General features: G+C 35.1%; 1 protein-coding gene and 2 long non-coding RNA genes across 9 annotated transcripts in view; 1 reads left to right on the top strand and 2 right to left on the bottom strand.

Moving 5' to 3' along the window:
* The window catches only part of LOC144428077 (S-phase kinase-associated protein 2-like), a 287,944-nt gene that overhangs the window by 113,653 nt on the left and 150,562 nt on the right, over positions 1-23,729 (bottom strand). The gene's annotated exons all lie outside the window — the stretch shown is intronic.
* Positions 598-21,440, top strand: LOC120336581 (uncharacterized). 5 transcript variants are annotated; one of them, XR_013478154.1, is made up of 9 exons: positions 598-706; positions 6,110-6,251; positions 7,016-7,225; positions 17,172-17,315; positions 18,307-18,459; positions 18,759-18,834; positions 19,440-20,640; positions 20,815-21,048; positions 21,311-21,440. It is a non-coding gene; the product is annotated as an uncharacterized LOC120336581 (long non-coding RNA). The 5 variants fall into 5 exon arrangements; XR_013478153.1 differs by lacking the exon at positions 598-706 and adding an exon at positions 3,924-4,351; XR_013478155.1 differs by lacking the exon at positions 598-706 and adding an exon at positions 3,924-4,351 and having other exon boundaries at positions 7,019-7,225.
* LOC144428160 (uncharacterized) lies at positions 21,052-23,721 on the bottom strand. The gene is made up of 3 exons (XR_013478161.1): positions 23,164-23,721; positions 22,778-22,931; positions 21,052-22,536 (listed from the first exon to the last, which is right to left on the bottom strand). It is a non-coding gene; the product is annotated as an uncharacterized LOC144428160 (long non-coding RNA).

The following is a 23,729-nucleotide window of genomic DNA, read 5'->3' on the forward strand; positions in this document are numbered from 1 at the left end:
ATTCATTTACGCATGTTTCAAGTCATCCTCAGCTGTGAAAAATGTTAAAAGCGTAGGTGCTACACGTTGGTACTTTTTTGGTATGTAAATTTTCATCATTATTACTTATCGATTTCAATCAGTAAGTATGTTGATAGGTATTTGTCTGTATGTTTGTCTGCTAGATGCACGCGATATCTCACGAAAGCGAGATTGAATCTGCTCCAGATTTCGCATGTGCATTCATCTTATATCGGACCAGAAGCCTATTGAATTTGGGCGAATTATGTCGTATAATTAGCGAGTTATCAATCAATTATTGATATAGTGATCTAGATTTTTGTAAAGCGAGAGAATTTTGAGACCCGCCGAGTGTGTGTGTGCGATGCGCAGTGCGCAAGTTACAAGAGCGGATGAATCGAAACTGCTGTTTCTGTTTTGGGGGATTCCCCAACTATCGATCGATAAGTCTTCGGTTTCCAACCGATATTCTCGTTGTATCCTTCCTTGTTTGCCAGACCGGTCCAATATGACGTCATAATGAATATAAACACTGTTTTAATGAATTATAATTTAATTGCAGATAAATACCGATACAGGCGATTCCCTGCTCGTCTATCTATGTATGGTGACCAACGTAGAATGTAGATTTGTATGATGATGTTTCAATTCATTGATGGAAGAGGAGATTCTGACTACAAAGATTTGGAGAAGAATAATGACATACGTAAGTTTTTGAGACGTACGATATTTTCGACAATAACCCTGTTTAAAGAATCTTCTTATTCACATTGAAAAGCAATTATATATTAACGTTATGTTTTGTTCGAAATCAAAATTATTGACTGAAAATACTCATGTCTGTAGCTTCCAGATACTGGTATTTTTTCCAAATGCATTACTTTACAAATTGAAGTAGTCCCGAAATCTAGACACAATGTAAGAAATATTTTTGATTTTATTATCCGTATATAGTCAGTAATCTTCTCGTCATTTTATGAAATTATATTATACTCCGAGTTGATCTCACTCACTCATTCATCCACACTTGATAACCTCGCGAGCGAACACGGTTCTTCTTGTTTTGATAACATTCAAGAATGAGTTAACCTTCTGCTTTCCTGGCTTACGTGAATGGAGACCATTGTCAACGTGCCCCTTGCCCTGTCCCAGCCAAATCGATTTGTTGTCAACTATATTCAGCTTTCAAGCAACTCGACTCACAGCGATAAAGTGCCCTTCTCGCTTTCTTTGCCTCAAAGTTTTGCCGCAATTGAATCCAACTTAAAATCGGTTTTATTCTTTCATAACACTTCATACGATGGTACTTGAAACAAAATCAGGAACGTCGACATCTCGAACGAAACCTACAGAAAACAATGAACAAACCGAATATAACATGCGGATATCTAAACAAATCTTACAGTAGTGTACAGTGGCAATTAAAATTTACAAATATCAGCACATAACTAAATGCATAAAATTATTTATAGATTACTTTTTTTGAGACTGATTAGATACATACCCCATGTTTTAGATCCCCAGGTGACACTATCCAATAAAGTTTTATCCAAAGTGAACTCAATGTATCTTGCATTACTAAAATCTAAAAGCCGCTGTTATTTACCTGATATACCTATAATACAGCCCCAACCTGCAGTCAAAAACTATATATTAATTACAATCGGGCACTTCGGATTTAACCCCGAATCTGACTTCAATCCAAATTGGTATTTCTAACTGCAAAATGGAGAATACTAAAACCAATACTAAAAATCAGAAACGTCTCCGAAGACACTAACAAAGAACATTAAGCTAGACAGTGACAATGCATCCGAGCTGATTGCTATCAATTTGCTAATTACAGTGATTAATCGAAAACTGTCGAAATACTGTTATGGGACACTGCGTCAGACGATTTTCGTCCATTGCGTAACGTAATGCGTCATTATATCCAGAACTGAACTGAGTCCTTATAGCAGAGCTGTCGTTCAACATAACTGTGTCTAAATAACAAGTTCAAACAATTACTCTTAACGAACTAGTGCAGGGATGGCGAACCACTGACCCACGTGTCACAAAGTGACCCACCGCGTTTTATTCGTGACCCGCCAAGGCACGAATAAAATAAAAATAAAATGCTAACATATTAGTAATAAAAATTGATAAAACCGGTCATAAATTAATCTAACAATAACTAAACTATTATAATGTACCGTCGGGGCCGCGATCGCTTATTCTCAAATTGTTAATTTTTGAACCGGTATGGATATTTTCAAAACCCCTAATCTTAGACGCAAGTCTGCTCCGCCGTGTACCGTTATTCAGCTATTGGCTCTGATATAGTTAATGACATAACAATGCAATTGATCTGTTTATTTCTCGCAACGTCGAGATAATACGAGAACTAGATGCCACTTTGATTTTTATTAGTTTATCGCCTACAATGCCGTTGAGAAAAAAAAATTTCAGACTTGAAATAAAAACCTAGAAATCTGAAATAACAACGGGTCAGTGTAGAAGTGCCTTAATGTGGTTGAAAACTGATCAAAAAATATAACACTATCAGAGTGGAATTCCCTCCAGACGCTTTGGAACAGTGAAATAGTTTGCCGCATCGTCATAAACGTTTTTGGTAATTCATATCCGTGTTTTCGTACTCTTATTTCATAAAATCGAATGCCATAAAAAGTCCCTGATAGAAGTACTGCATAAGTAAAGCCCAAAACTACACCAACACCAACAGAAACTCATAAGATTTGTTTCAGAAGTTTTTTTTATAGATACAAACATTGATTAAATATATGTGACCCACTCTCTTCTTTTACGCGATAAAAATATTATTTTCGACCCATTCATCGAAAAAAGTTCGCTATCCCTGAACTAGTGCAATGAAAATCATTATTTAGCACATAATTATTCGATTCTTTTATACCAAGACCCTGACAATAATGGGAAAATGCGAGATTTGAGACAAACACCCCGCTAAGTTTTAAAAGAACAAATTAGCAAATCATTCGTAAAGTTAGGGTTATAAATGATTTAAAAGTTTTAATTTTCGGAGTAATCAGCATTCCCAACCCCAAGCCAAACCCTAACTGGATAATTGCTTTTTTTAGTCAGAGCGGTGGCGGGTTCGTTTTTTGGCGCAGGATTTGTAAAAAGGATCCAAAGTTTCACATAAAAGTTACTCCACGTTGGGTTTCTTTGTTTTTGAATCAGGAACTAAGTTTGCCCTGAGTAATACTTTGCTCTGTGGAGTTTAAATAAAAACCAGACAGACTTTACTAGAGACTTCGAGAACATTTGAAAAAATCTCTTGTGAAGTACGATTTTGAACTCTGCTCATATTGCGTGTCATCTGCTATGTCTCATTTGCATGTCCGGGTTCGGAGAAATGTTTTACGACAAGCGCTTCTACGACTAAATGTGACCGCAACCGACGACTGTGAGCAGCAATGAGGCAATTCCTGAACCTGCAAAACGCAGTTGAAACTCGTGCCGTGCGGTGTGCTCAAGTCTTCAGCGATTGCAAAAATTCACTTTTAGCTTTCAGTACTTTTATCTGTTCAGTTGACCTACCGACGCACATAAAAGTTTATATCAAGAAACATAGTAAAACACTAATACGCTTTAATAATACTATATTTATACTCGTTTCTTGATATTGATCAAAGTAAGAGTAAGATCAAAGATCAAAGTAAGTAAGACTGTAAGATATTATTTGATTAGTGATGGGACACAAAGTGTCACTATTGAGTAAGAGCGCTGTTTTGGGGGATCCCCTAACTTTGGATCGCTAAGTCAACGGTCTCTGACCGATATTCTCGTTTATTTCTAAATCAAATTACCACGAACTGCTTCAAGCCCCGCGGCAGTTGATATTTACTAACTCGCATTACCATTATTCTCTATACATAGTGTCAGTATCTCTTGGTATATTAGTAGTCGTCGGTAGATTCACATTGAGTTTTCGTGAGTCGTGACTTTGAGCAAATTTCCAATAGAAACGTCTCAGTGTTATGTTCGTTTTATATTATCAGCATTGATTATAGGCCATCACTTACTAAATAGCGATTACTGTTATTGACATTCTTTGTGCATTTCTTTCAACCCGTTGGTACTTTTTCGTTTTTAAATTTTCATCATTACTGTATCATTCCTTGTTTACCAGACCGGTCAAATATAACGTCATAATGAATATAAACACTGTTTTAATGACTTATAATTTGATATCAGATAAAAAACGATACAGGCGATTCCCCTGCTCGTCTATCTATGCATGCTGATCAACGTAGTAAAACGGTGTTTTAAATCATTGATGGAAGAGGAGATTCTGATTACAAAGATTTGGAGAAGAATAATGAGATACGTAAGTTCTTGAGACGTACGATATTTTCGACAATAACCCTGTTTAAAGAATCTTCTTATTCACATTAAAAAGCAATCATATATTTACGTTGTTTTGTTCAAAATCAAATTATTGACTAAAATTACTCATGTCTGTAGCTTTCAGATACTGGTATTTTTTCAAATTCATTACTTTCCAAGTTGAAGTAGTCACGAAATCTAGTCACAATATAAGACTTATTTTTGATTTAATTTTCGGTATAGTCAGTAATCTTCTCGTCATTTTATGAAATTATATTATACGCCGATTTGATCTCACTCACTCATTCATCCACACTTGATTACATCGCGAGCGAACACGGTTCTTCTTGTTTTGATAACATTTAAGAATGAGTTAATCTTCTACTTTCCTGGCTTACGTGAATGGAGACCATTGTCAACGTGCCCCATGCCCTGTCCCAGCCAAATCGATTTATTTCAACCATATTCAGCTTTCAAGCAACTCGACTCACAGCGATAAAGTGCCAATCTCACTTTCTGTGCCTCAAAGATTTGCCGCAATTGAATCCAACTTTAAATCTGTTTAATTCTTTCATAGCAATTAATACGATGGTACTTGAAACAAAATCAGGAACATCGACATCTCGAACGTAACCTACAGAAAACAATGAACAAACTGAATATAACATGCGGATATCTAAACAAATCTTACAGTAGTGTACAGTGGCAATTAAAATTTACAAATATCAGCAGATAACTAAATGCATAAAATTATTTATAGATTTCTTTATTTGAGACTGATTAGATACTTACCCCATGTTTAGATCCCCATGTGACACTATTCAATGAAGTTTAATCCAATGTGAACTCAATGTATCTTGCATGACTAAAATATGAAAGCAGCTGTTATTTATCTTGTATAACTATAATACAGCCCTAACCTGCAGTCAAAAATTATATTTTAATTACAATCGGGCACCTTCTAACTTCAATCCAAATTGGTATTTCTAACTGCAAAACGGAGAATACTAAAACCAATACTAAACATCAGAAACGTCTCCGAAGACACTAACTAACAATAAACATTAAGCTAGACAGTGACAATGCATATTAGCTGCTTGCTATCAATTTGCTAATTACAGTGAATAATCAGAGACGCTTTAATAATACTATAACTATACTCGTTTCTTGATATTGAAAAAAAATGTTCGATTCTTATTCTATTGCAAATTTTGTTTTATCAATTTTTTAACACGAACGGGGTGCTTCGAACGCGATTTTATACATTTATATGTTTTTAAAAAACGCCAAATGATCTCAAGTATTGAAAAAATGAATCATTTCAAATACAAGGAGTTTAGAAACGGTCTATTTTTGTCAATAACCTAACAGTAACTTAATCAATACTGGCTATGTGATTTTCAGATTTTTTTCAGTATTTGTTGGCGCGTTGGCCCGTTTTTCAGCTACTAATTTTAAGTCATATCTCAGATAAAGTTCAGTAAATGAAAGGTCGGTACATATTCTCATTGGTAAAAAATACGTCGAGAAAGTTTTAGTCAAGATATTTTTTTTAATTAAATATTATGAGTTGTTCGGTCTTGTTGCAGGTATTTCTCGAGCGTGAGAATCTTTAATCTCACATACATTCAGAAAACACGAGTGCGCTTAAGCTTAAGCCTTTTATGTTTCATTTGTCCACATTGAAATGTTAGAAATAGGTTCTTCATGAACAATAATTAGTTAAAACTATGCAGTACATGCTTTATTTTTATTCCAGAGAGTCAGCGATACGAGCAAAAGACCGACTTTTATTAAACTGTGAAGCATTAGAGAAATATACACAAATTCTTTTAGAAAAGAGGAGAAGACAAACCAGATTCAGATAAGAGAAAAAGATAATAAGACTATTTTAGTGAAATGTGAGTTCGCTGTTGTATTTAGGCTATTTTGTAACTATTGAAACGCTAATGAAGTAAACCAGATTGAGATCAAAGATCTTTTGAGTAAGTTCGCGTGACTTTGCTTTGAGCAAATTTACAATGAAAACGTGTCAGTTGTATGGTCGTGTTATATTGCCAGCATTAGTTATAGGCTATCACTTACTGAATCGCGATTGCTGTCATTAACATTGTTTGTGCCAATTTCTTTTCAACCCAATGTTTCAATGACTAAATATATTTATGCATGTTGTAAGTTATCCTCAGCTGTGAAAAATGCCAATAGCGTGGGTCCTAAACGTTGGTAACTTTTGGTATTTAATCTTGCATCATTATTTCATGCTGCTTTGTTTTCCAGGCCGGTTTACAAATCAGTATGACGTCATAATGAATATAAACACTATTTTAATGAATCTAATTTGGCTGTTCGTCTATCTACGTTTGCTGACAAGTGTAGAATGTAGAATTGTATAAAGGTGTTTAAATGCAGTTGAAACTCTTGCCATGTAGTGGGCTTAAGTCTGTGGTAGTCGAAACTGCGCGAGGTCGAATTTCTCCAATATTACAATCTTTTTTGAAAGAAATGTATGATAGAATTGTTACATAAATTGTTTTAAATACGTAAATTTCTGTACAAATTCTTTACAACACGTCGAGAAAGTTTAAGTCAAGATATTTATTTTAAACGTCTGTACTTTTTTGATATTTAAACTTTTGTAATCATTATATCCGTTTTTATTCACCAGCAGACTGGCCATCGGTTCAGAATGACGTCAAAATGAATAGAAACATTATTTATGGAGTTATAATGTGATTGTTGATAAAAACCGATACAGACAAATACTTGCCGTTTGCTGCTGACCAATGTGGAGTGTAGAATCATATAAAGGTGTTTCAATTCATTGATAGAAGAGGAGATTCTGACTACAAAGATTTAGAGAAGCTTAATGAGAGGCGTAAGATTTTGAGGTGTAATATTTTTTTTTGAATATAATGCTTTTGAGGAACCTTCTGATTCACATATCAACGTAATGTTTTGCTAAAATCCAAATTATTGAATTAATATAATCACTCATATTTTTCAAAATGTTGTATTGCGCAAGTGGTCCCGAAATCTCGTCACAACACGAGAAATTGATTTGATTTTAATTTTCGTATAGTCGGTAATCTTATCGTCATTTAATAAAATTATTTCACCCCAACTTGAGTTCACGCACTCATTTATTCACTCTGGATTACCTGCGGAAGAACCCAAAGTATGATATACTATGGACTATGGTCAATAGGGTAATTCCGGTGAAATGTGAGTTTGGTATTTATTTCAGGCGGGTTTGTAACTATTGAAACGCTAATGAAGTAAGCTTTTAATTCTTTCCTAGCAACAACAGAAATATTTAATTTTCAGAATCACGGAATACATGCCCATGACTGCATGGCATGGCTTGAATATGTGCATATCGAATGCCAATTTTAGTATATATGTTTATTTTGGACGTAAAAAATTAAAAACGTTTGATTCGTAGTTCATTGATAAACTTTCCTCTGTTGATAGTGTATCTCATCATATCTGAAGGTATGAAGCTGTCTAAACTATTGCAAACATAAATACTATTTTTAGTCGTTAATGGTTCCAAACTTGATAATATTGTATAATAGTATCAAATATAACGCGTTACTGTACAGAAAGCAATTATGTCGCGATCAAAAAGGAATAGGCTTGTTTGGTTTATAGTTAATTGTAATTTTTGTTTTTCGTCATCAAAAACAAGTTTTGGTTGAATTTGTAAATTGTTAAAAAAAATCACTTTTAGCTTTCAGTACTTTTAGCTGTTCAGTTGCACTTCCGACGCATATAAAAGTTTATATTTAGAATAAAAGTTAAAGACGTATACGCTTTAGTTTTGCTCGTTTCTTAATATCTTGAAAAATGTAGTCCATTGCAAATTTTATTTCCAATGAATTTTTAACTGATTATATCTGGGATTTTCAGTTGGTCGTGAATTGTTTCCGACTCTGCAATGTTATATATAGTGTTATCTCGAACACGAACACGGTTCTGTAAAGAAAACAACCAAGTCTCCTAGCTAGACCATTCAAAAGGGAATGTTTGCTTCTAGTTTATTGCTACTTTATATGTTCTACTACAAGGATTTTGTATATGTATATATATATTTAACAAATGCCAAATAATCTTAAGTAATGAAAAAAAAAAGAATCATTTCAAATGCAAGGAAGTTAGATTCGGTCTATTTCTGTCAATGACCAAACGGTAACTTAATGAATACTGGATATGTGATTTTCAGATTTTTTTCAGTATTGTTGGCGCGTTGGTCCGTTCTTCAGTTACTTAGTAAATGTTTAGTAATATCTCAGATATAATTTAGTAAATGAAGGGCCGGTACATAATCTCATTGGTCACAAATAGGTTGAAATGAAAAAGTTATCCACGATAGTCATTTATCATTTACGCTGTATTTTCTTCATACGGTATTTCTAATATTTCAACCTGCTTGCCAGAATTTTTTAGATATTATCGCATATACGACATACACCTTAACTCTAAAGTTTTATTTTTTTTTAACTCTTGTCTCAAGTCGATCTACCTAAAGCTTATTCTTCTTACCTTTAGTTTTAATTCTGGATGGTGACAATGAGTAAACAGAAATGGTCACAACCATAAGTTCGCGTTATGCATTGGGAAGTCTAACAATTTCAGCCGTCATATTCGGTTTACTGTGAGTTCTCACCCGTTTACAGTCAGTGAAATACCAGACAAAATATTCTATGCTTCGAGATTTTCTTCCGCGAGATTCAGCTATTTGGAATTCAATACCTCATAGTTATTTTTTAATCAAATTAACACGAACTGATTCAAGCCTCGCGTCAGTTGACATTTACTAACTCGCATTATCATTATTACTCTCTATGCATAGTGTCAGTATCTCTTGGTATATTAGTAGTCGTCGGTATCTTCACTTTGAGTTTTCGTGACTTTGAGCAAATTTCCAATAGAAACGTCTCAGTGTTATGGTCGTTTTAAATTATCAGCATTAATTATAGGCTATCACTCACTAAATCGCGATTGCTGTTATTGACGTTCCTCGTGCCAATTTCCTTTCAACTCAATGGTTCAGTGACTGAATTTATTTAGACATGTTTCAAGTCATGCTCAGCTGTAAAAATGTTAGAAGCGTAAGTGCTATACGTTGGCACTTTTTTGGTATTTAAATTTTCATCATTACTGTATCATTCCTTGTTTACCAGGCCGGTCAAATATGACGTCATAATGAATATAAACACTGTTTTAATGACTTATAATTTGATTGCAGATAAAAACCGATACAGGCGATTCCCTGCTTGTCTATCTATGTATGCTGACCAACGTAGAATGTAGATTTGTATAACAGTGTTTCAATTCACTGATGGAAGAAAAGATTCCAACAAAAAAGATTTGGAGAATAATAATGACATGCGTAAGTTTTTGAGACGTACGATATTTTCGACAATATCCCTGTTTAAAGAATCATCTTATTCACATTTGTAAATTTCGAAACATTGATACAAGTTCTTAAATGAAGTATAACATTAAGTCAATCATATCAGAAATTCTCACCGATCCGCAATGACGACATTCCATGGTTTATATTTAATGCAAAAACATGGATGTGACAGAAAATACAACGAATTCTGAGGCCAGTAGCAAAGATATTGTTCACTTTTTCATTTTACAGTGACGATAAGGAAGATCAAAGCCGATACGAAATATAACAATCAAAATAAAGTTAATTTGGAGATGGGGATTGCAAATTTATCCTTATAATTTTCCTAGCGTCTCGTCGACAATGATCGCACAGTAATTCCGCAATAAATTAAAAAAATTAAATATCGATATCCACCAGATCGCAAGACTTGATACGCGCGTGATTAAAAGAACCGACATATGTATGTGGATGGCCGAAACAACACGTCATAATCACGAAACATACCTCAGCCTATACTTCTATATGCGGTTATAATTTTGCCGTTTCGGCGTCTTTATCCACCTATAACTGCTAAGACATAGGTTTTGTATGACGTCATAATGATTCCAACAAAATATATGAATTGAGTTCTTTTATCCAGATAACAAGCGATTCAGGCCAAGAACGCTCATTTGCAAATATTCCCTAAAAATGTGGAGCATGAGAAATCGACTCAAAAATCAAATATCTTTAGCGAGAAGAAAACCAGAAATCAGAAGGTTAATGGAAGATGTGAGTTTAGCTGTATGTGTAGATGGTTTTGCAACTTTCGGAAGGGTGATGAAGGAAGCTTTTGATCTTTCTCTAGAAACATTAGTAATGTTTCATTTCCATTTTGAATACTTGAATACATGCTCATTCTTCTGGTTTTCACGTTAGGATATTCTTCAAATGCAATATTTTAGAAATGTTTCCGACTATTCAAAATAAAAATAAAATTTACATTCGTAGCTTATTATTAGTGGTTAGAGATTTCGACAACGCGCCCCCAATAAACAAGTCCTGTTACGAACTAAACGATTTGTTTCTGAACCAGTTACCAGTGTTTGATAGGAGAGGGCAAAGTGTTTCAGCATGTTGTCTGTGCTTTAAAGTGCTGTCCCAATGTAATTCAACTAAGAATCTGTGTAGTTTATTCAAAACAAAAACAGTCAACACGGTGGAACTTGGAATAGAATCAGGAACATGGCATCTGCTGAAAACAAGGAACATAAACTCAATATTTCATACGGATAGACAACTCAATTTTGCAGTATTATAATATCACAACTCTCTATATTTCAAGTCAATCAGCACGATAAAGATTAAACACATACAAAACCTAATTTAGTATAATACATACGTTATGTCCTGGTTCTACAAGTAACACAACCAAACGAAATATGCTCTGATGTAAATATAATTCAAGTTTTATGACAAAAATATTAAAGCAGTAGTTACTATGTTAGTTTAACTGTAATACTGCCCTGAAATATATTTGTATTACACTTGAAAACCTCAGTTCTTACAAGAATTTGTAAATTTACAAATTGGTATTTCCAACAGATACATAACGAGTACTACCAACAATACAGCACCTGTAAACACTGATTCACACCGAATACTGAGATAGACTGAGACAAGATATTCAACTATTGCGCTTCCAATTTACCAATTATCCTAATTAATCAACAAACTCACATCATACTATTGTTTAGTGCGTCAGACGCGCCTTCGCAGTTTACGTAAAAACGTCAATATTTACCCTGGCCAACATTCGGATGGAACAGTAACAACTAGGGCTGGGAATTTTAGGGAAAACTCTTTGACCGTCAACCGGGTGAAATTAATCGGTTAACCGGTTAACCGCCGCGTGACGTTTGAGGTAATGATTATAATTTCAGCTTGTTACGTCATAATGGTCATAAAGCAATTCCGCGTGTTCTTATTCCGGTATCGCTCAAAATTATTCACGAATCGAGATAGTTTCATGTTTCCTCTGCTGCAAAAGATAGGCAGCGTGGTTCGGGCGTGTGGAAATATTTTAGAAAACTCGATTCCGTTCTTAAACGTCATTTATGTGACAAATTTTGAGTGTTCTATGTGCAAATTCTACTTCGAGATATATATCATAAAGAAAAACGGCATCAACTGCACACTTGTTGTATGACATTGAATATCCGATTTTGCAATGAAATCGTGAACAATATATTTCGAAATCGACCGAAAACTGATTTTGAATTCATCATTGTAAATTTTTATTATCAGCAAACTTGGTGCTTCCATTATTTTTTACATTTATTGATTCCTTACCCACACAGTTAGTAAGATTTTTTTGAATTAAACGCCGCAAAAGATAAATTTGCGATGACGTAATCATATTTGACGAAATTGTACGGTATAAAGATGATTTGTACCTGAGATGTCAGTTAACGGTTAAAATAAAGCATAACCGTTAACCATATGAAATCGGTTAACCGGTTAACCATTCCCAGCCCTAGTAACAACCTATGATGATTTAAGAATGCATGTCAGTAGGGATTTCAGGATAGAAGTTACATGAATATGATTAAGTACTGCTTGTACCGAGCTTTATAGGGTAGATCAGGGTGGTCCGAACCGCGGCCCTAGCACACATTCCTTGCGCCCGTAGAACAATTTTAGCGTGTACTAAAGAAGATAAACGTCAAGACTCTACCAGGATGGAAATGACTTCCCGTGGTCGGTACGAGGAAAATAAATTGTCTTGTGCAGACATGATCAAGCTGATGAGATGAATCGCGCTTTCATCCAAACTTCGTACATGAAGCTCGCCTTAAGTAACTTCTCAATTTTAGAGACGTGGCCATGTGACAGCAATGACGAAACGCAGACCTGACATAGCGCCGCGCAATCCAGTTTTTTTTTAGCTGGGTCCGGAGTCTCATCTTAGACATATATTTTGGTTGTCATTTGACGATACCACTAGACCTGATCACGCTAAAAGTAACGAAATTAGTCAAATATATAAATTCATCATACAATAAGTGTAGAATGGGTGAACAAGAAATAGGAAACGTATTTACCTTTCCCCAACAACGTTCAATGACGGGGTCTGGCGTGTTTCCAAGTAATTTCTACCACGAAAAAATATAATTTTAGCGGACATTACAAAATCAAACATGAAGAAAAATGCCAAAAATATCACGATATTTCTCAAGGAGCAAATGGGTAAACTCCCGATGTTTTATCACTTTTGGGTTTTCTCGTTCTGCGGCCCGCGAGACATCGCCAAAAGTTTTTGCGTCACGCCAACCTCGCAACCTTGGACCACCCTAGGGTAGATCTTATATAACGGATGCTGCAATTAGTAGAAACATAAATTAATATTGTATCGGTAAAAGATGTAGAGAAATCGATCTTCAATACGATTCCAGAAAATCTATGCATTCGACACGCATGTAAATTTAGATTCGAATCTTGCTCCATCCAATTCCCTAAGACAAGTAATAATTCAACAACGTCTTCATATATATATCACAAAGTTTGTTTGAGATTAAATGTAATTACTTTGAGCCACATATCATGTATTTGGAAGATTGTCAATTATATCTACCCGTTCCTTATTTTTTATAATGTGAAAAATTCTAATTTTACGGGCATTCAGCGAATGCGAGTATCGCCTTTTTTAATCTAATTTCTCATCATTCTATTGCTAGACATCGGTGCCGTATGCGATGCAATCACGAGAACCACAAAATACTTCTAAGAGAATGATAACAGAAACAAATTATGTGGATAATAAAATATGTGAGTTTAACTTTCTTTGACTTGTCAAATACTGGCACTATGATCTTCAAACCTCCCTTTCATACTAGCTCATTCATCAGAAATTGAGCAAATGTAAAGGTTGTGCATGTGGGATAAGTAGTTTGAAGTAAGGTTTCCCACTACGGTTACGAGTTACGAGCTAACTAAAGTCGTATCCTGTCCTTTGGAATCCAAATTATTGTCTTCAATATATGCACCAACAAGAAACTTTGAAAGAAACTTTGTTATCAGCCTGAAACACATCTGATGTTGACATCAGTGTTAACAGTCTTAGTACTTCAGTATTGGTGTTAATAATAAATTGACTATTTTTGACAAGGACTCAAAGAACAGCCTCGAGTATGCTAGGATACAAAATAAGACAATGATAAATATAACATTGCATATATTAGAGCAATCCTCAAAACCTATTTGGGTAATTTATGAATAAACCTAACAATATTCTAAGTATCAAATTCCCACCTGATAATCATTTTGCAACGTATGGCATGAGTCAAACGCGAAATAGGAAATCCCATCATTAATAAAATACAATTGCACAGCAGACTCCCTGATCCGCATTGTGCGACGTGCATCTACCTCGTGGCAACAAAATTTCAAATTTTCTAGCGAGGGGACTGGGAGGGGTGAGTCCTTTATTCGCCACAGTAAAAGGAGGGACGTTGACTAACTATAACAGGTGTGGCCAACCTTTCACATACCATGCGCCACGTTTTAAACATAATGTTTCAGATGCGCCGTAAATATCTTGTATTCCCACGCCTAATGTCCGCTTCTTGTTGAAATTATATAAATTTATAATACACACACATATATACACACGTATATGTAGGAATGAGTTAACCTTCTGCTTTCCTGGCTTACGTGAATGGAGACCATTGTCAACGTGCCCCATGCCCTGTCCCAGCCAAATCGATTTATTGTCAACTATATTCAGCTTTCAAGCAACTCGACTCACAGCGATAAAGTGCCCATCTCGCTTTCTGTGCCTCAAAGTTTTGCCGCAATTGAATCCAACTTCATAACAATTAATACGATGGTACTTGAAACAAAATCAGGAACATCGACATTTCGAATGAAACCTACGGAAAACAATGAACAAACCGAATATAACATGCGGATATCTAAACAAATCTTACAGTGGTGTACAGTGGCAATTAAAATTTACAAATATCAGCAGATAACTAAATGCATAAAATTATATATAGATTACTTTATTTGAGACTGATTAGATACATACCCCATGTTTTAGATCCCTAGGTGACACTATCCAATAAAGTTTAATCCAAAATAAACTAAATGTAACTTGCATGGCTAAAATATGAAAGCAGCTGTTATTTACTTAGTATAACTATAATACAGCCATATCCTGCAGTCAAAAATTATATTTTATCCACAATCGGGCACCTCGCATTCAACCCCGATTCTAACTTCAATCCAAACTGGTATTTCTGACTGCAAAATTAAAATACTAAAACCAATACTAAACATCAGAAACGTCTCCGAAGACAGTAACTAACAATGAATATTAAGCTAGACAGACAGACAGTGACAATGCATCCGAGCTGCAGGATTTGTAAAACAGATCCAAACGTTTCACAGAAAAGTTACTCCACGTTGGGCTTCTTTGTTTTTGAATCAGGGGCTAAGGTGCCCTGAGTAATACTTTCCTCTGTGAAGGTTAAATAAAAACCAGACAGACTTTACTAGAGACTCCGAAAACATTTGGAACAATCTTTTGTGGAGTACGATTTTGAACTCTGCTCATATTGCGTGTCATCTTCTATTTCTCATTTGCATGTCCGGGTTCGGAGAAATATTTTACTACAGGCGCATCTACGACTAAACGTGACCGCAACTGATGACTGTGAGCAATTACTGAACCTGCAAAACGCAGTTGAAAATCGTGTTGTGCGGTGTGCTCAAGTCTTCAGCGATTGCAAAAAATCACTTTCAGCTTTCAGTACTTTTATCTGTTCAGTTGACCTACCGACGCACATAAAAGTTTATATCAAGAAACATAGTGAAACACTAATACGCTTTAATAATACTATAATTATACTCGTTTCTTGATATTGAAGAAAAATGTTCGATTCTTATTCTATTGCAAATTTTGTTTCATCAATTTTTTTAATACAAACGGGGTGCTTCGAACGCGATTTTATGCATTTATATGTTTTTAAAAAACGCCAAATGATCTCAAGTATTGAAAAAATGAATCATTTCGAATGCAAGTAGTTTAGAAACGGTCTATTTCTGTCAATAACCTAACAGTAACTTAATCAATACTGGCTATGTGATTTTCAAATTTTTCTCAGTATTGTTGGCGCGTTGGCCCGTTTTTCAGCTACTAATTTTAAGTCATATCTCAGATAAAGTTTAGTAAATGAAAGGTCGGTACATATTCTCATTGGTAAAAAATAAGTTAAAATAAAAAAAAGTTATCCGCGATAGTCATTTAGCATTTTCGATGCATTTTCTTCATACCGTATTTCTAATGTTTCGACCTGCTTGCCAGCAATTTTTCGATATTATCGCATATACGACATACACCTAAACTCTAAAGTGTTTTTTTTTTCTCTCAAGTCAATCTACCTGAAGGTTTATTCTTCTCATCTTCAGTGTTAATTCTTGATGGTGACAATAAGTAAGCAGAAATGGTCACAACCATAGATTCGCGGTATGCATTGGGAAGTCTAACAGTTTTAGCCGTCAAGGTCGGTTTACTTTGAATTCTGACCCGTTCACAGTCAGTGAAATATCAGGCAAAATATTCTATGCTTCGAGATTTTCGTCCACGAGATTCAGCTACCGGTATTTGAAATTCAATACCTCATAGTTATTGGACACGTAGTGGACATAGCGATCGTTTCAATATTATGTTGTTGTTGTTCTTATTGTTATGCTTAGTGTCCTTGTTCTTTGACACGTTTTGAAGAAATCGCTTTTCTCTTCGAATACTGGACCAATTGCTTTGAAATTTTCAGTGGTTGAAGATAAAATTTTTCTCCAGAAGGCTATCACTTTTTTTTTTCGCTATGACGTCATCGAAATTATTCCCACTGGGTGGCGCTACGTGTCCATATATTTGAGCATAGCTCTCTTGTTTCTTAATCAAATTAACACGAACTGCTCCAAGCTTCGCGTCAGTTGATATTTACTAACTCGCATTACCATTATTCAACTCTATACATAGTGTCAGTATCTCTTGATATATTAGTAGTCGTCGGTAGCTTCACTTTGAGTTTTCGTGACTTTGAGCAAATTTCCCATAGGAACGTTTCAGTGTTATGTTCGTTTTATATTATCAGCATTAATTATAGGCTATCACTTACTAAATCGCAATTGCTGTTATTGACATTCTTTGTGCCAATTTCCTTTCAACCCAATGGTTCAGTGACAGAATTTATTTACGCATGTTTCAAGTCATCATCAGCTGTGAAAAATGTTAAAAGCGTAGGTGCTATACGTTGGTACTTTTTTGGTTTTTAAATTTTCATCACTACTGTATATTCCTTGTTTACCAGGCCGGTCCAATATGACGTCATAATGAATATAAACACTGTTTTAATGACTTATAATTTGATTGCAGATAAAAACCGATACAGGCGATTCCCTGCTCGTCTATGTATGTATGCTGACCAACGTAGAATGTAGATTTGTATAACGGTGTTTAAATTCATTGATGGAAGAGGAGATTCTGACTACAAAGATTTGAAGAAGAATAAGGACATACGTAAGTTTTTGAGACATACGATATTTTCGACAATAACCCTGTTTAAAGAATCTTCTTATTCACATTAAAAAGAAATGATATATTAATGTTCGATTCTTATTCCATTGCAAATTTTTTTCATCAAATTTTTAACACGATCGGGGTTCTGCGAACGCGTATTAAGTATTAAAAAAATGAATCATTTCAATACAAAGAGTTTAGAAACGGTCTATTTCTGTCAATAACCTAACAGTAACTTAATAAATACTGGCTATGTGATTTTCAGATTTTTTTCAGTATTTGTTGGGTCTTTGTCCCGTTTTTCAGCCAATAATTTTAAGTCATATCTCAGATAAAAATTAGTAAATGAAGGTCCGTACATAATCTCATTGGTAAGAAATAGGTTGGAATAAATGAAAGTTATCCACTATGGACCTTTCCCCGACCTTTGACCTTTATTGTTTTTGGTCGCTCAGACAAACATTGCAAATATTCAGACTTGTGTAGGGCATAGGGCGATAGACTGGTACGGTGCGTTGCTCGTTTTGAAGGCCTTCAGATGGCATTTCACTAGTGATGGCGGTATTTTCGTGCTTCTAAAGTTATACCATATTGTCAAGTGATCTATTATTAACGTTATTCCGCCTTCACATTGCCGTTACCGTCCCTGACTTAGTTCCAAAAGCGGCGAAAAGCCTACCGGTATGTAGTTTAACCTCGAATCGGAGTTTAACTTTGGATCGGCGGTTTAAGTCCGGATCAAAAAGGTGGTTTAACTTTCTGTGACGTAAATCTCGACTTAAATGTAGACTACAGTTGTACCAGTAGTCTATTGCTATAAGGGTTCTTGTCATAAACAGACATAGGGCCCAGTATTTTAGTATAGTTTTGTTGATAATGATATGTATGTATGAATAAGCAGTTGCGCAGTAGTACCGTCGAACAGATACTCCTAGTCCTAATACAGTAATATAAACTTCAAAATGTTTTAACAAAAATAATATATTTTCAGATATTTGAATCTACCTGTGCCCAAAAGTTTCCTTTTAGTTATATTTTGTGTATGAGCAGAACTGAGATTTACCTACGATCGGCTAATTCACAAGTCTGCAAGGTCCCGAAGTTGGATCAAAAAAATAGACAAGGAGCGAATAGATAGCAGAAGGTTGGCTGGATATTTTGATATACACCAATGTAAAATCATATTGCATGTTATAGGTATGCTGTATGCACAGATGTACGATATTTATGGTATTAATGATTCTGACTCTTGCTATATAAAATGAAACTAGAATATTGTGGTACCATGCCCATGAATTTCACCAAATGCTAGAATGCAGGAATGAGTATATTGATAACTAGAATATATATTGCCAATAACTTATCATGAATGCAATGGTTCATGCTATCATAACTATTTCTTTAATGTAACATTGTTTTCTGATTTTTCATTTATTTCTACAGCTGTTTCAAGTCAAGTAAACTGTCTGAGTGCCATGATGATGATCAATTTTATCAGCTCTATTGGAGGAGCAAATTTGTGAGTTTGTCACTATTTAAATGCCATTTATTTGTATGTGAACTGTCCTAAATTTATGTTCGCAATTTTCAGTAAAAATAAGAGCCTCTTTAGTATCAGCTGTTAAATGAAAATTATTTTTAGTTTGTGTGTATAATCTGTATTATTCGTATAATATGAGGATACTTTATCAACCAAATGCTCAAGGTAAATTTCTTATTGGTATTGTCACAGATCTGTTCAAGTAACCGAGATGTGACAAACTTTTCAAAATCATTCCCATTAGTCATTTCTTGTTACATGCAGGCAAAACTAGTGTCACATGATTTTAGAGTAGAGCAAAGTTTTTCGACATGCAATCACAATCGAAGACAAAAGAGCCTTCATTTAATATCTGAAAACTATAAATACTCTACTGTTTTACTTTTCCAAATTCATATAATTAAATATACATTGGATTTTATGTAATTCAAAAATAGCATTTCAGAATACAAAAAAATCTGTACATATTCGAATATAAATTATTCGGTTTTAGTCATTGCCTAGGTCGAGTTTGCTTCTTTAATATCTAGCGCACTTCATCAATATACTATCTTTAACCCTGTATTTTTATTTATATTGTTCAGGTCATGAAGAGAAACAACTGTTATGGATAGGATTATAGTAAAAGTGTTGTCAAGTCAAGGCAGTGTGCAGCAGTGCTTTATTCTACGCCTTCGTGTCCAACAAATATGTGGAACCCGGTTAACTTAAGCCTAACAAACAAATAATTCTTGCATGCTAAAACATTTGAAGCAAACATAGTTATGTTGATTTTTCGTCACTTGGCGAGTCTTTCGCAGAAGAAATAAATTACTAAACTTTTAAATAGCAACGAAAGCAACAACTATGATTGCACCTGTGTCTGTGTGCATTACGTTGACACATTCCTGTCTCAAAGCTGTAGAGCCAGAATAAAATTTAGCACCTCTTCCGAATTGATTTTTTCAATTTCTTGAATGTCAGTACATTTTAGCAGTCATTTGAACAAATGAATATTGGTTATTTTCGCAATACAAATTTTCAAAATAATAAAATGTTGAATATGTAGAAGCCTGTGGCCCGGAACTTGCCAGGGATAGGTTTTCAGCTGAAGTGTGTTCATTTCATCTGTTTCCACTCTAAGTAGGATGAGGGTTCTATAATTTAAGTCTTGTTTGTTGTTATGCTGAGGTTTTAGCAGAAAAATATTAGATTCAATTGGTGTTGTAGACCAGGGTCGTCCAACTCGTGGCCCTTCGATGGGTTCGCAGGTTCGAATCCCATGCAGGGATGGTTATGTGCGAGAGGATTGCTGGACTCCTCGCCGTCGTTGGGTGGTTCACCTAACCGCTGGTCGGTTACGGCTTCCTCCACCACCAAGTCCATGCTTCCGAAAACAAACAATATAACTAATCCCATACCAGACTTGGAATGGTAACTGGACGAGAGGCCGTGGTTTGCCATATGGATAAGCCGTCTTATCGGCTTTCCTCTCCCCCGGGATAAATATGTAAATCCAATCCTATCCTAGTATAGGAACAAATGAAATGCAGGGGCAGTTCGAGAAGTCTCTTAAATACATTCTTGGAAACATTGCACAAACTACAGCAATCTGTAATTATGAACAGATGAATATTTTTTCAGATACATCCATGATGGTTCAGTCGTCAATCTTGGTTCAACGCTAGATTTCAAAGCCAAGTGCTATAGATAAGTTCAGGAGTCTCTGCCACCACATCATCTTCAAATAGTGGTGTCGCTGGATAGTCACCAAGTCTCTGATGCAATTTGTACATGCTAGGCACGGTGAGAGCACTTACAGATTTATTAGCTCAGTAAGATGGGTGCAAATATACTATTGAAAGATTAGATTCAACAGGTTTGTTGAGGTATTATGATCGATTACATATCACATAAAATTACAAGACTAATGATGTTATAGTGATAAACATGGTTTAAAAATTGTTACCTATTCATCAGAACTACTAGTGCTTGTTGCTGTATCATTGGACCAACCAAGACTATCCAACATTGAGGGGAATAAAAGATTTTCGGCCGAGCCAAGCATGTACAAACCTTTCCCAGCATTGGTAACAAGCTATATGGAGAGAACAAAATAGATCCAACAGTTTTGTCGTCTGTAGTTGGTGCTAAGCCCACAAAGTTAGATCGAGCCAGAGTTCCAATCATACCGGTTCAACCAAAAACAGTCGGGTATCTGATAGGTTTTACAATATAGTTTATTCATTCAGTGTAGAAATAGAATATAACAGATTATAAAAAATATATGATGAAGGAACAAGCAAGTAAATCCAAGAAAATTACTACAAATTATACAGTTTTCCAGATATTGTGTTGCATAGGATAAAAATACACACCAGATATATGCTTTTAGGCACAACAAACAAGAACCATGAAAGCAATGAAACGTCGAAATAATAGAATTAAATTCATTAATTAACAATTCCATTCACAGACATAATGTCTTACAATGATTTTACTGCTGAGTTATTTTGTTAAAGCTGCCTGGTTTCATCTCCTGATAATATGGAAGAATTGCTCTCACTGAGCACTACCTCATTGTTATATAGTCAGATGGGCAAACACCCACCACTTGGTTCGGTTCTAAAGTTATCAGGTGATTATGAACAAGTTGTAATTTATATGACAGTGATAAATGCAAAACATCCTAACAAAATAAGGATATTTATCACACACCACAGTTACTACCAAGTGCAGGGATAAGGTTGCAGGAGCAGCTTGGTGTGACTTTGCAGTCCGCACAAAAAATGATATTGCAATCACCATGGTCACACCGGACATGTATGTATGTATGTATGTATACACAAGACCAGACTGGCCTAAAACACATGAACGTGCGGCATACACCCCTTATGATAAGCATAAAATGCAATAAATCAAATAAGTATAATATGGTCCTTCATACAGACAGTTGTGCGAGGAGGGTGGATTAGGCAACATGGGTAATGGTGGAGTATGCCCAACTGTTTGTACAAAGGAGTTTTTAAATAAGCTTTCCAACAAGCCGTCAGTGGGCAGCAGAGGATCATTAGTTTTTCGTTAATTGATCGATTAGTTGTGGGGATACAAAGGCATAAAATCGGCATAGCAAATATGATTATTTATAAAAAAAATTGAAAATCGCACAACACATTGTGTTGGGTTACTTGGGTATTTAATTCATACAGTGTAAACATATTTTCTTTCTTGTACACGGTTATAGTTATTCAGTTACATTTAAATGTAGAAACTATAACAGTGCTCAAAAAAAAAAATATCAAGAAAAAATTCTCGCGCAATGAATGGAGATAGATAATCTGACACTGTCACGTTGGCATGACGATTTAAAAAATAGAAATGTGCATGTCACGCTACCTAAAAAGCACCATATAAAGTGATCTTACAAACAAGATAAAAATAAATGTGCACTCTGCAGAAAGGGCATAAGAAGATGTGGCAGTACATTTAAATGTAATTGAATAACTATAACCCTGCTCAAGAAAAAAAATATGTTTACACTGTATGAATTAAATACCCAACACATGCATGCATGCGAAGCTTCCTCCATAAAGTAACATCATTTTATCACCAATGGATTGTAAAATATTCTGCATGAAGTCTTCAATATTAATTTTCCTTCTTTATTCATCATTTTCACAGTTAGCAAATGTGACACCAATGCTGGAAGAAGTATGTGTTTTCTCATATTGAATTACGTTAAAAGGGTTGCCCGATTCTAAATCTTGTTAATTTTCGCGTGCCCTTTTATCATTATTATTTCTTTTTCTAGTAGGTAGCCGCGTACTTTTTGAAATCTATTTTAAGTTATGCTCGACTTCCAGTTTTCTCTGCATTTTGTTTGTAGGTTGACTTTTTGTGTTGTTTTATGCCAGACAACCATAATAAAATGATGATTGCTTACATTTTTCTGCTGTCTGACAAAGCACTGTCATTTTTATCAGAAGCACTTGAGGTAGTTTCAACTAAAGAGTCTGGGGGCAGATCTGGTTGGATCCCTGATAATCCTTTCTCACTTCGCACGTCTCTGTATCAAATGAAGTATCCGGTGACAGATCCTGTTAAATTCGGATTCAAAGTTTAATTATGGCATAAGTAATCCTTACCTCACAATTTGTTGGGCGACAAGAATGTGATATAGGGTCAGGGTATTCATCAGTTGGTTCATCGCCTCCATGAAAATGCATGATGGAACGCATTGCTTAATTTATTTCATATGAGAATTATCATATTGAATATGTCATACAGTCATACCGGTAGGTATCGAAAACAATATTTATGTTGGCCTACCTCGATACACACATAGTGCATAGGTATTTCAGGTGATTTTTCCTAGATTGAATCGACTGTGAGGCCTGTTGCATTCCTTTATCCACCTTATCAATATGTGGCTTCGAAAAAGGCACAAATCTTACTCCATTTGAACGGTTGGGGTACCGTACAGGTTGTCAGACCGGCAAATACCATACCTACATACCGGTAGGCTGTACCGTATGCGCAGCGTTTACACATAGACATAGTTAGTCTACCAAAAAGATTCACTAATAGATTCTGTTTGATAAAAATGCAACATCGTATCGAAGGCGAATTCTTCCGTACTGACATACGGTAGGCTACCGGTACCCTTGATTGCATCAGCATGACTGTCTACTATTTTTAGTTGGGAATAGCAGTTGGTTGATCTGTACGGTACCTGTACAGCTGTAAGGTGCCTGCAACGGGTACAGCCTTTGAGTATAGATATATAGATTTCGTGAACGTGATTTGCTACAAGTAACATCTGAACATACAGTATTACAGCTTTCTAATTCTCGCAGCCCTGTGAAGAAAACAAAAAGCGAAAAAAAGGGACAAAG

The sequence above is a fragment of the Styela clava genome, chromosome 10 (assembly GCF_964204865.1).
Source record: "Styela clava chromosome 10, kaStyClav1.hap1.2, whole genome shotgun sequence".
NCBI lineage: Eukaryota > Metazoa > Chordata > Ascidiacea > Stolidobranchia > Styelidae > Styela > Styela clava.